The sequence below is a fragment of the Tenrec ecaudatus genome, chromosome 15 (assembly GCF_050624435.1).
Source record: "Tenrec ecaudatus isolate mTenEca1 chromosome 15, mTenEca1.hap1, whole genome shotgun sequence".
In the NCBI taxonomy this organism is placed as follows: domain Eukaryota; kingdom Metazoa; phylum Chordata; class Mammalia; order Afrosoricida; family Tenrecidae; genus Tenrec; species Tenrec ecaudatus.
In genome coordinates this window covers 84,606,926-84,618,105 of record NC_134544.1, presented here as the reverse complement: position 1 = coordinate 84,618,105, position 11,180 = coordinate 84,606,926, and the positions used below count along the sequence as shown (strand labels likewise).

General features: G+C 40.3%; 1 pseudogene; it reads right to left on the bottom strand.

Moving 5' to 3' along the window:
* Positions 1 to 5,476: 5,476 nt before the first annotated feature.
* Positions 5,477 to 9,564, bottom strand: LOC142427561 (COMM domain-containing protein 2-like; annotated as a pseudogene).
* Positions 9,565 to 11,180: the final 1,616 nt, after the last annotated feature.

Genomic DNA, 11,180 nt, shown 5'->3' with positions numbered 1-11,180 from the left:
ATCATTAACATTATTGGGGACTTGGTGTAAGGAGAGGGACAAAAAAGTAACTGCATCTGGACCTACAGGTTATGTATTACTCACATTGTATTCTCTCATCAACCGGCAGATTGTGCATCACCAGGAGCATAGAGAAAGGAGGAAGAAATGCCTGATTCAGATGTTATTATTTTGGGGAGATCCTCATAAGAGATTGTAATTTGTGAACATAATTGAAGCTGATCAGATGGGACAAATATAAAGCATCCCAGTTGCCGGCAGTGTCCTAAGGACCTAAGAAGATGACCAAGGCCCAGGTGATTCTGATGTGTTTTATCTTTTTCTGTATTAACTACTAGGAATGTAGAAGCCTGGATAATACTGATTCCGCTCAGTGGGAAAGTCAAAATTTGAAATTAGAGATAAACTTTGACTCTGACTTCAACATTTGGATGGAGAAGATTGAGAATATTTTGATCATAGGATTAATACATCAATGACGATTCTTTGGATGACACTATCTTCCAACTCATAATGCATCATTCTGTGGCCAGCTCATGAGAAGCTTTCAAATGATATGCTGTACGTAGTTTTTAAGGTGAAATAAAACCACGTCTTTAGGAGAATTCCCTATTCCATCGGATTTTTGTCTGATTAAGTGTCTTTAACGCTTCTCTTTGAAGGTGATATTTACATATTTTCCTGAACAGCAGCATTCTCATTAATTCATCTAAAATGGGCCTTGTAGCGATACTGGTTTAAAATTGGTTTACACCTTCTCACCTCCTGTAACTATTACCTGCAGGAGAGAGGATCAACCATCAGCAGCAGCTCTGATTCCTATATGGGAGAGCTTAAACATACCTGTACTCTCCAGTGGTTTTCCAGTTCTGACACCAGTATCTTTGCCACAGCCCTCTCCTACTCAGCTCATTAATTTTTTCCAGTGGTCATGGCCTAATTGCAGCTCAGAGTCACAGGTACATGTTTTATTCAGTACCAGAATATAATTTGGTGTCAGAATCAATAGGCTACACATTGGGATTCATATTACAGAACCATGTAGGCAAATTTGATCTTCTTCAGGGTAGGTTTGTTCTCTCTGTCCCTCTCAGACATTTTACCCCCTGAAGTTAGGCTCATTTCTTACTTCCATCTGTATAGGCTCCTCTCAGCTCCTTGAGGATATCCTCCTCTTCATCTTGCCTGCCTGCCCCACTATGTTGGCTGAAAATCTGTTCTGGACCTGCCACCATTGGCTCCGTTGCTGTGTCTTTTCTGCCCTGATCAGTATCTGCATTGGTACAGCTCTTGACCCATGCATAGTACAGTTCATTTTGCAGGAGCAGCAGTAGACCAGTCCCTAGGAGGTAGAGGTTTAAGCTGTTCTATGATTTTCCCTGCAGTATCTCAGAAAACTAAATAGCCATCAAGTAAATAACTCTTCAGGATGTGGAAGCTGGTGAGTCCCAAATCTGTATAGAGGTCAGGGATCAGTCTGTAGTGTTCTCCTCATTCGTGTGCTTGCCATGGATGATGAACCAGATCATCAGGGCAGAACTCAGTCCACTGCCTCACAAAGTGAAGTTATTGAATCTGGTCAGATAATAAGTTGTAGCGGCTGAGGAATCCAAATGGGAATGTCAGGCAGCAGGCTGTTGGCTCATAGAGTTGAGGGAGCTCTCAAGTCAGGTCACGTAGGCAGCTTGCAGTTGCCATTCAAGGAAATGGCTCATGAATTTCTGGAAGCTGGCAAATCTCTAATCCAAGGGTTCATTCTGAACTCCGAGACTGTAGGGGCTAACAAAACCAAATCAACAGATCAAATGACAGGCCAATGTCTCTGTCTCTTCTCAAACCATGCCTGCAGGCAGTTCTCTCTCTCTCTTGATATGATGGCTTCTTGGGTCAACCTAGCGCCTTCCCTGCCTAGGCAAGGTTAGGAGAGCTGCAGAGGTCGAGCCAGTGGAAGAGAACTGCAAGGGAGAGCATGTGGTGAAAGATGGCAGGTCCAAGAGGACCTTGCAATTAAAGCTAAGGCAAAACTGTGTGAAGGTGACTCAGAAGAATTTGTCCTAAGGTTGTCAAGAGGAGCTTGTGCTCCTCTTAAGAACTTAAGAACTTAGAAAGTCATTCTGCATTCAGGAAGGGAGATATTGCCTCTGAACATTCTGCTCTTGGTTCGGAGATAGAGCTTCTTGTTTCTGATCCCAAGGTGTACCTGTTCATTAATAGACCCCTTTGAGCTATTTAGTTTTGTGTGGCCATAGCAACAGATTTTCAAACCCAGAAGTGAGACAAAGAGTGGTGTGGGAGGAATGACTTGGGTAAGAGTTGACTAAAAATATTGGTGAACTGAGGTGTGTTTGACCGCCCCCATCTGAACTGCTCCTGATAATCATTGCCACTGGAGATACCGAGCCTTTTATAATGATGATAGTGCTAGACCTCCCAATTCCATTTCACAATGTACTGTAAACTTGTTTGTTAATATAAACAAGTGTGTGAATATAAATCTACTTTGTGTGAATATAAATCTCAGCTACTTCTAGCACATTCAGATAATTTCACTGGTATTCAAAATTCTAATTTTATGAGTGGGTGCATTATTTTGGGGCATGGAGGTCCCCAAGACTTGAACGGTGATCCTCAGGAGTGACATTGCAATTGTGGCAAATATTAAAGACAGAGCAGTGGGGCATGGGGCTCCTCATCCTATGTCAGGACTGAGAAAGTGAATGTATTTTCCAGTGGGTATATGTACTGGAGTTTACAGATCTTTCCATAAGGCGTACATGCCATGCAATTAGTGTATACATAGTCAATGGGTAATAATATCATAAGTGGGTAACATAATAAGCAAGACTGTGATTCACCATCTTGACCTAGTGCTAGTTGACTTGAAACCCACCCTGTGCCCTCCCCAGGCATTTGCTACATTTATGGTGGGTTGGCTACAGAACCTGATTGCTCTGATCTACAGAGAACCTTCAGGCACAGTGAAGTAGCCAGGCACAGAAATGATTCATCTACTATGAGATCTCCTTTAAGACTGCTCCTTAATGGAGAGCTATTGTAGGGGGTGGGGGTGGGGCACATTATTTGGCCTGGAGAATGTGTATTTGAAAATATTTATCAGAACAATGGAGATCTTTCTGAAAATAGGGCTAGTTTTCCGTCCCATAATTGCAAATGTAGAAATAAAGTTAAATACTTTCTACCAAGTCCTCAGTTTGCCACACATTATGGAATATACAGTTTTTACTACTGTTTTGCTTTCTTTACTGTAAGATAGTTTTAAAAAATCTTCAAATGGAAAGTACACCATTAAATCGACTCCTCTTACTGTAGGAATCACTGACATTCAACGATGTGGCTGTAAAGTTCACCTGGGAGGAATGGCAGCTCCTGAACCCTGCTCAGAAGACCCTATATCAGGATGTGATGTTGGAGAACTATCACAATCTGGTTTCCATCGGTGAGGAAAAATCTGAAGTCATTGGCTTTTCCTAGCTTATGTGTTCAAATCTTTGTAGTGTCTGTGGTGTTCTCAAAGAGGGAGATTCCTGTTGCATTCTCTGGTTCTAAGTTAGTAGGTAAGGTCTCCTATGCTTGAGAGAACACCCTTTGCTTTGTTCCCTTGAACATGCTTTTCGTAGAAATACTGTATTCTGCACGCTTTACAAACTTTAGGTTAATTTTTGCTGTGTCTAAGATTCTGTAATTTCTCATGAACAGGTTATCTAGTTGTCACCCCAGAAACGTTCTCTCAAATGGAACAAGAGAACTGTGGTCGGTATTAGAAACAAGCTGTAGTGGGATTTTTTTCAGGTGCATGGTCAAAATACCTTAAGGGGAATTGGCTGGGGGCGTTGATTCAAGTAGTAGAAGGCCTCACATCCAAGACAGGTGTCGGAAAATGCATAAAAGTGTGTACTTCTTTGAATAGGAGAACTCACTTTTCCTAGAAGTTGAGAGAAGTACTCCTGTAGCTCTTGAGATTAGATTTCCATTTATTTGATTTATAGTACTGTTTGTTTGCTTCCCTAATTTTCTGTCTTTAAGATTCTCAAAACCTACCCTTTTTTATATGCTTCTATCTTACTATGAAAATCCATCTTGCAAGCCTCTCTCCAAACAGAGAACTCTGATTTTGTAACTGGCCTCGGAATACAGCACATTCCTCCCCTACTGAGTAAGAATGGCTTGCCCTTTTGTTGTTCGCAACACAGTCTAGGTTCTTGAACTCCCACCATGAATGAGTCCGTCTCCTTTGGGCTTCCTTAGCTTCCCCCTTGGAGTTTCTCTAAAGGTTTTAGTGTCCATTTTCTCATTTGTTTTCCTGTTTCTTTAAAGTTTTCTTCATTCTGGTGAAATAAATTCTTTCTATTTTCCTATAGAGATGGTCAAATTGCCTTCTCTGTTGGAATTCTTCAACAGACATGTTTCTCCATATTTTGCTCCTGTTGGTGAAACACGTTTATGGCTTCTGTTATTTTCAGGTCTTTAAAATCACCTTTCTAACAAGAAAATTGTTATCAGCTTAGGATATACTTTAGCTCTCTACCTCCAATTTTGTTCTACTTGGAAGATTTTATTTTATTTTTTTACATTTTTGAATGCTCGGTTTATTCACTGCAGACACATATCACACCATCCAAAAATTAATAACTCAAACTACTAAAGATAAAAGGATTGGAGCAAGTGTGATCATAAGTATGAGCATAGTATCTACTTGTAAGATTTTAAAAACATTTCTGTTCCTCCGATAATTTTTAAGTGGAAAGGACATTTTAACATCCTGAGTTGTTGGTTTCTTCATTAAACACATATCTACTATATATTCCTTACTGTGCAGTGTGCCTTCCTTAGGCCCACCCCGAAAGATGACTTTTGATGCTTCTAAAGAACATTTTTTTCTGTATGTTCCAACAGATTTTTTTGTTGTTATTCAAACAATGCATAGTATATTCAATATTGCTCTCTCTCTTCTGTCTTTTGAGTAGCCTTTTGGTTTTCATATGTAAGATGTCTTTCGTGTTGTCCCACATCTCATCTCTTCTCAGTCATTAGTCTTCTTTCAGCAGTCTTTTTATTTTTTTAGTAATAGAAAAATCCCCAGAATTTATTTTCAATTTTGGTCAGTGAGGATGTAAATAATAAAGAAAATCAACCAGTCAACAGAAGTATCAAAAACAGGACAGTCATTCAAATATACAGAAGATATAAACAGTATAGATTCATTTCCACTTGATTTAATCCTATTTACACATTTAAAATACAAAACAGAGTTTAATTGTTCAAGGATCTTACACAATTTGCACCAGGAAAGGAACTTTAGTTCATTACCACGTCCTCAGTATCTTGGCACAGAAAGAAATCTCATCTAATCGATATGTATTACCATCAACAATTAAAAAAAAAATCTGGAGAGTAATTACTGTCATCCCCAATTCCCCGACGATGCAGAGGGATCCGTGTCTTCAGCTTGATGGTGCTACTTGATGTTTCGGACAACCCTCCGACAGTGCTTTGTTTTCATCTCTCCCAGTGCTTGTTCCAGCTGCTGCACCAAATGGAACAGGGTCACTTGGTACAGTCTGCAGAACTCTGGTGGTGTGATCTCTATTCTGATGAGGTGTAGCTTTATCGTCACTGATGACTTAATCTGTTGCCTGAGACTTCTGCTTGCGAGCTGTGCATCTAATCTCCATTCAAGGCTGTGGTAACTGGGGAGCCTTGGTGCCAATTCGCTCAGAATCGTTCAGATCTCCTTTCGGTTGTCCAGGTAAAGCTGAAGCAACAATCTGTTCAGTTCTTCAGAGAATCCCAGAACAAACACAGAGTCCTGGAAATCCAGTTCGGAAGTCATGAGCTTCGAGCTCTCATTGAGGAGATATGTTAACCCTTCCACAATATGCTGGAAGGTGTCCCTACTCACGTTGAGTTTCCTCGCGGCGCCTTCGTCGATCTTGGGGTTTGACCCTCACCACAGGAATTCCACCGCGATGCGCCCGAACTCGGTGACCACTGTGAGGGAAGCCAGCGCGCTGGATCTGTCAGCAGTCTTTTATTCCTCAAGTTTATTCTTTACATAGTCTCTCAGCTCTGTGATCTAGCTACTTTTCCTAACTTCTACTTGGATTTGAGCAATTGATGATCTGTTCCACAGTTAACCCTTGGGTGTGTTTTGACTAATGAGCTTCTCCACCATTTCTTTCTATGGATATGGTGGATTTGATTTTTGTTTGTTCATCCATATGTATAGTTTCCACTTCTTTTGTTTAATAAAAATTTGCTTTGAATTCATCATTAGTCTCAAAATTTTATCGGTAAACTTGTGTGTCATTTCTGTCACTAAGGCTGCATTTTCCAATTACTTATATTGTTCCCAAATTTTACATTCATCTGTGTACATGATTGTATGTATGGTTGATCAATGTCAGGCTGCAAAAGGTATGCAAAATTTTCTAGTGTATATATATTTATTTAGTTAATTGTATTGATACTACCCTGGTTTCAAAATATTTTCTTCTTGAATTCCTTGATATCACCTGCCCGTATTCCCTCCCTCTCCCACCCTCAATTTCGTTATCGTGGAAAACAGAACCTGGATGAAAGTGTAAGCAACCTTACCTCTATACTCCTGACTTCATGGCTTGGGAGACCAGTACTAGTGTTAGAAGAAAACCTCCAAGCCCCAAGGATAAAGCTAGAGCTGAAATGCACAATCTCCAGATAGAGTGGTCTCCACAACTGCTCTCCAGTAAGATGTTAGAATATAGCTCCTACAGGGACCTGACTTCTTGCTACTCAGCTAAAAGATGCCTAGCTTTAAAAGCAATCAGGTTCCCTTTGTTGCTATCACTCAAGCAATCAACTATCACTTTGTCTCTTAAATTCCCTCTGGATGGGTCTTAAGGGATGGTTGTATAATTGAAGGGCAGACATAAAAAGGCTTTGTATTCTTTCACCAATTTTTATAGTGTCAGGGCATGCAGCCCCGCCCCCACTCCTTACTCACAGTGATGCCTACCTACTTAACAAGGTAGGCAGTGGCTTTACCCTGAAGGTCCCTGAAGTGATTGGGTGAGCAACTAAAGACCAGTGCTGAGGCTGAGGGCAAGTGAGGGAAGTAACTATCCACTGAGCAGGGAGAACAATAACAACATATCTGCTCTTATAGTTAAAGCTGCTCGCAGATGGTAATAGTCATGTGTTGTATGAGGTATCATTAAGGTAGCACTGTAATGAAAGGATATTGTGGGGATGATTTTTAATTAGGAGAATGTAATTGGGGCTCTTCTCCAACTTACAAATGTGAATGCTTCCCTCCAACCAGATACCTGGCCTTGCAATCTTTAATTCTATCTTTAATTCTGAGAATAAAGAATTGGTCTGCCTCCAATCTCTTCTTGATCTTGTTTCCCACAGCCTGATACTTATCATGAAGTGTTCTAAAAGAGTTCAACATATTCCCACATTCACATCTGTCTGTTCTGTTGTCCATGCTTTCTGGAGGCTCGCACACCTCGCTGCAATATAAACTCACTGGTAAATGACCTCACTATCTTATTACAGCATCGGAGATGAAGCCACTCTACCCCGTTTTTGCTGTCTGCTTTATCTTTCTTACTTGCACATGCTATTCCTACGAGCCTTTTGACTCTGGGACTGGACCCCACACTTTGTTTGCTAAACAGTTGGTGCACAAATCTAAATAACACTTTTGGTAACTGGTCTTACTTGCAGGCATATTAATATTAACCATCTGCTGACAGAATTACACTTAAGGGAAGATCTTCCCATATACTTTTTGATGATGAATATGATTTTAGTCTTCTTTAATTTGTCAATCTCAGCTTTATAAACCACTTGATTATCTAATTAAAAAGAGCCAGTATCAGTCTATTTAGTTGAATAATTGGCAAGCCTTATCACATCTGTGGTCTATTGGTCTCAATTTCTTCCTTCTTAGGCAAATACCAAATCTGTGTCCATTCATCACTTTCATAGCCAACCTGATTTCTACAATAAGTTAACTATTTAGATTGTTTGCACTGTTGTGTTACCTCCAATGGGCAATAAACATTAAGCATAGTGTTTTATTCATATAAAAGGGTTGTCACTAAAGATCTACTTTGTATCAATGCATATTTTAAGAGATCTGTTGTCAATCAAGATGGTGAAAAGAGTCAATGTTCTTTTGCTTTACAGAAATCCACAAAGATGATGATCATTTGCTTGAGCACTCGCAATATGAAAGTTGCATAGACAGAACAGAACGGTGTTATAAATTTAATGCATTGGAAATTATTGTTTCTCAGCACAAAAATAATTTTCCTCCAAAGGAAAATGATGAGATGTTTGGCTTACATGAAAAAATCGTAAAATCATATTTAATCATCCTGGAATTAAATCAGAATAGAAGCAATAAAATACAGAAGTCAGTTGTGCTCAGTGAAGATGAGGAAACTTTTCTCCATGTTGAACAAGAGCAATGTTGTACTGAAAAGGAATTCCCTGAGTGTGAACAATCTAGGCTCATGAAGTCACAATGCCATCAGCATCAGAAATCTGATGAAATTGAGAAACCGCACACAGGTGATAAATGTGGGACAACCTTCATCGAGGAGTCTGTGTTCTATGAGCACCGGATCACTGATACACTAGGTAAGACCTATGAATGTACTCAGTGTGGGCAAACATTCAAGAAGATTGAGGTCACTGTTCATCAGCGAACTCATACTGGAGAGAAACCCCATGTGTGTGGTGAATGTGGAAAAGGCTTTATCAAGAAGACTTCTCTCACTGTTCATCAGCGAACTCATACTGGGCGGAAACCCCATGTATGTGGTGAATGTGGAAAAGGCTTCATTCGGAAAACAAATCTCAAAACTCATCTACTAACTCATACAGGAGAGAAACCCCATGTATGTGGTGAATGTGGAAAAGCTTTTATCGGGAAGAAAAACCTCACTGTTCATCAGTGAACTCATACTGGAGAGAAACCCCATGTATGTGGTGAATGTGGCAAAGGTTTCAACTGGAAAACACATCTCAAAACTCATCTACGAATTCACACTGGCGAGAAACCCCATGTATGTGATGAATGTGGAAAAGGCTTCATTCTCAAAAAACAGCTCAAAACTCATCAAGTAACTCATACTGGAGAGAAACCCCATGTGTGTGATGAATGTGGAAAAGGCTTCACTCAGAAAACATATCTCAAAACTCATCTACTAACTCATACAAGAGAGAAACCCCATATATGTGGTGAATGTGGAAAAGCCTTTACCTGGATGACTTCTCTCACTGTTCATCAGCGAATTCATACTGGAGAGAAACCCTATGTGTGTGGTGAATGTGGCAAAGGTTTCAACCGGAAAACACACCTCAAAACTCATCTACGATTTCATACTGAAGAGAACCCCTATGTATGTGGTGCCTATTGCAAAGGCTATATCAGGAAGACTGCTCTCACGGTTCATCAGTGAACTCATACTAGAGAAACCCTATGTGTGTGGTGAATGTGGAAAGGCTTTTACCTGGATGATTTCTCTCACTGTTCACCAGCAGACTCATACTCGATAGAAACTGTACATATGTGGTGAATGTGGAAAAGGTTTTATCAGATAGAAGGACCTCAGTGTTCATCAGGGAACTCATACTGGAGAGAAACCCCATGTGTGTAGTGAATGTGGCAAAAGCTTCATTCAGGAAGGAAATCTCAAAACTCAGCTACAAATTCACAGGAGAAAACCGCTATGTATGTGGTGAGTGTGGTAAAGCTTTCAGCCAGAAAACATAGCTTATAGCATATCAGAAACTTCACACAGAAGCTAAACCCCATGTATGTGGTGAATGTGGGAAGCCTTTTTCAGGAAGAATAAGCTCATCGTTCATCAGAAAACTCACCATGCAGAGAGAGAAACCCTGTTTGTAGTGAATGTGTCAAAGGCTTCATTCAGAAAGCACATCTCATAACTCATCTATGAATTCTTTGTGGAGAAAAACCTTAATAGGTGTTGAGTGTGGTAAAGCTTTCAGCCAGACGTGATGCCTTACAGTACACCAGAGATTTCACAAAGAAAAGAAGCTCTTTGCATGAGTTAAATGTAAAAAATCTTATATGTGGAAGTCAGGTTTCCTTAAACATTAGACAGTTTCCAAGAAGAAAACCTTTCATTGGAGTTAGTGTAACAAAGCTTTCAAAAGAGAGGATGAGGTGCTAGAGTTTGGCCTGGGCCAAGCGTGGGAACAGACAATTGTGACCATATGGGGATCCATGTTCTGCATTGCTGTCCCTCTATTGGCATGACCACCCTTGTGGGGAGAAGACCCTCCAGACTTCCACAGAGTGCATAGGTACCTCATTGCTCTTCCAGTTTTCAGTACCCGAAAGAGAACAGAACCTAGTGTTTCTGGATCCACAGCTATATCACGCAGTAGAGTGCCCACCCAGATGACACTTGTACCTGCCCTACCTGCATGCTCTTTGTTAGCCACCAGAGACAGCACAGAAGTACCATAAAATAAGAATAAAGAGAATAGAAGATGTATGGGGACAATTATTCCAAAGGATGAATGGAACACAGTGAACCTCAGACTCCACAACCGTGAGACCAGAAGAACTAGATGGTGCTCGGCTTCCAGTGCTAATTACTCTGAAAAGGGTCACAAAAGAGAGTCCTGTGTCGAGTGGGGAAGAAAGTGGAACAAACCAAAACCATAAAATAGATCAGGCTTACTGGTCTGCTGGAAACTTGGAATCTACAGATTGTGGCCTTTAGCGATGTTTCACTGTTGGACCTGCACTCACTCCTCTGACTCAGCTTTCAGCCCAACTATATATAGACTTGGAGGGGAAGAATAACATACACTCCCTGGAAAATCAACCATACAAAATCAAAGGAACAGCATTTGCTTATGGCTAAAAACTTATAAAAGCTAGAAGAAACATGACAGAAGGATGAATAGTATAAAAACACAGGGAGTGGGCAGAAGTGGGAAGAAAGCTGGTGTATCTTGGGGACTGCAATCAATGTATGAACTGTTGAATAGAAAACCAATTTACTCTGTTAAGTTTTAAATCATAAAAAAAACATTTAAAAAAATTTAAACACTTATGTCTCATCAATGATTTCAGGTAGGATAGTTACCATGAAACTGCATTGAATGTGGGTAAAACTTTTACCTGT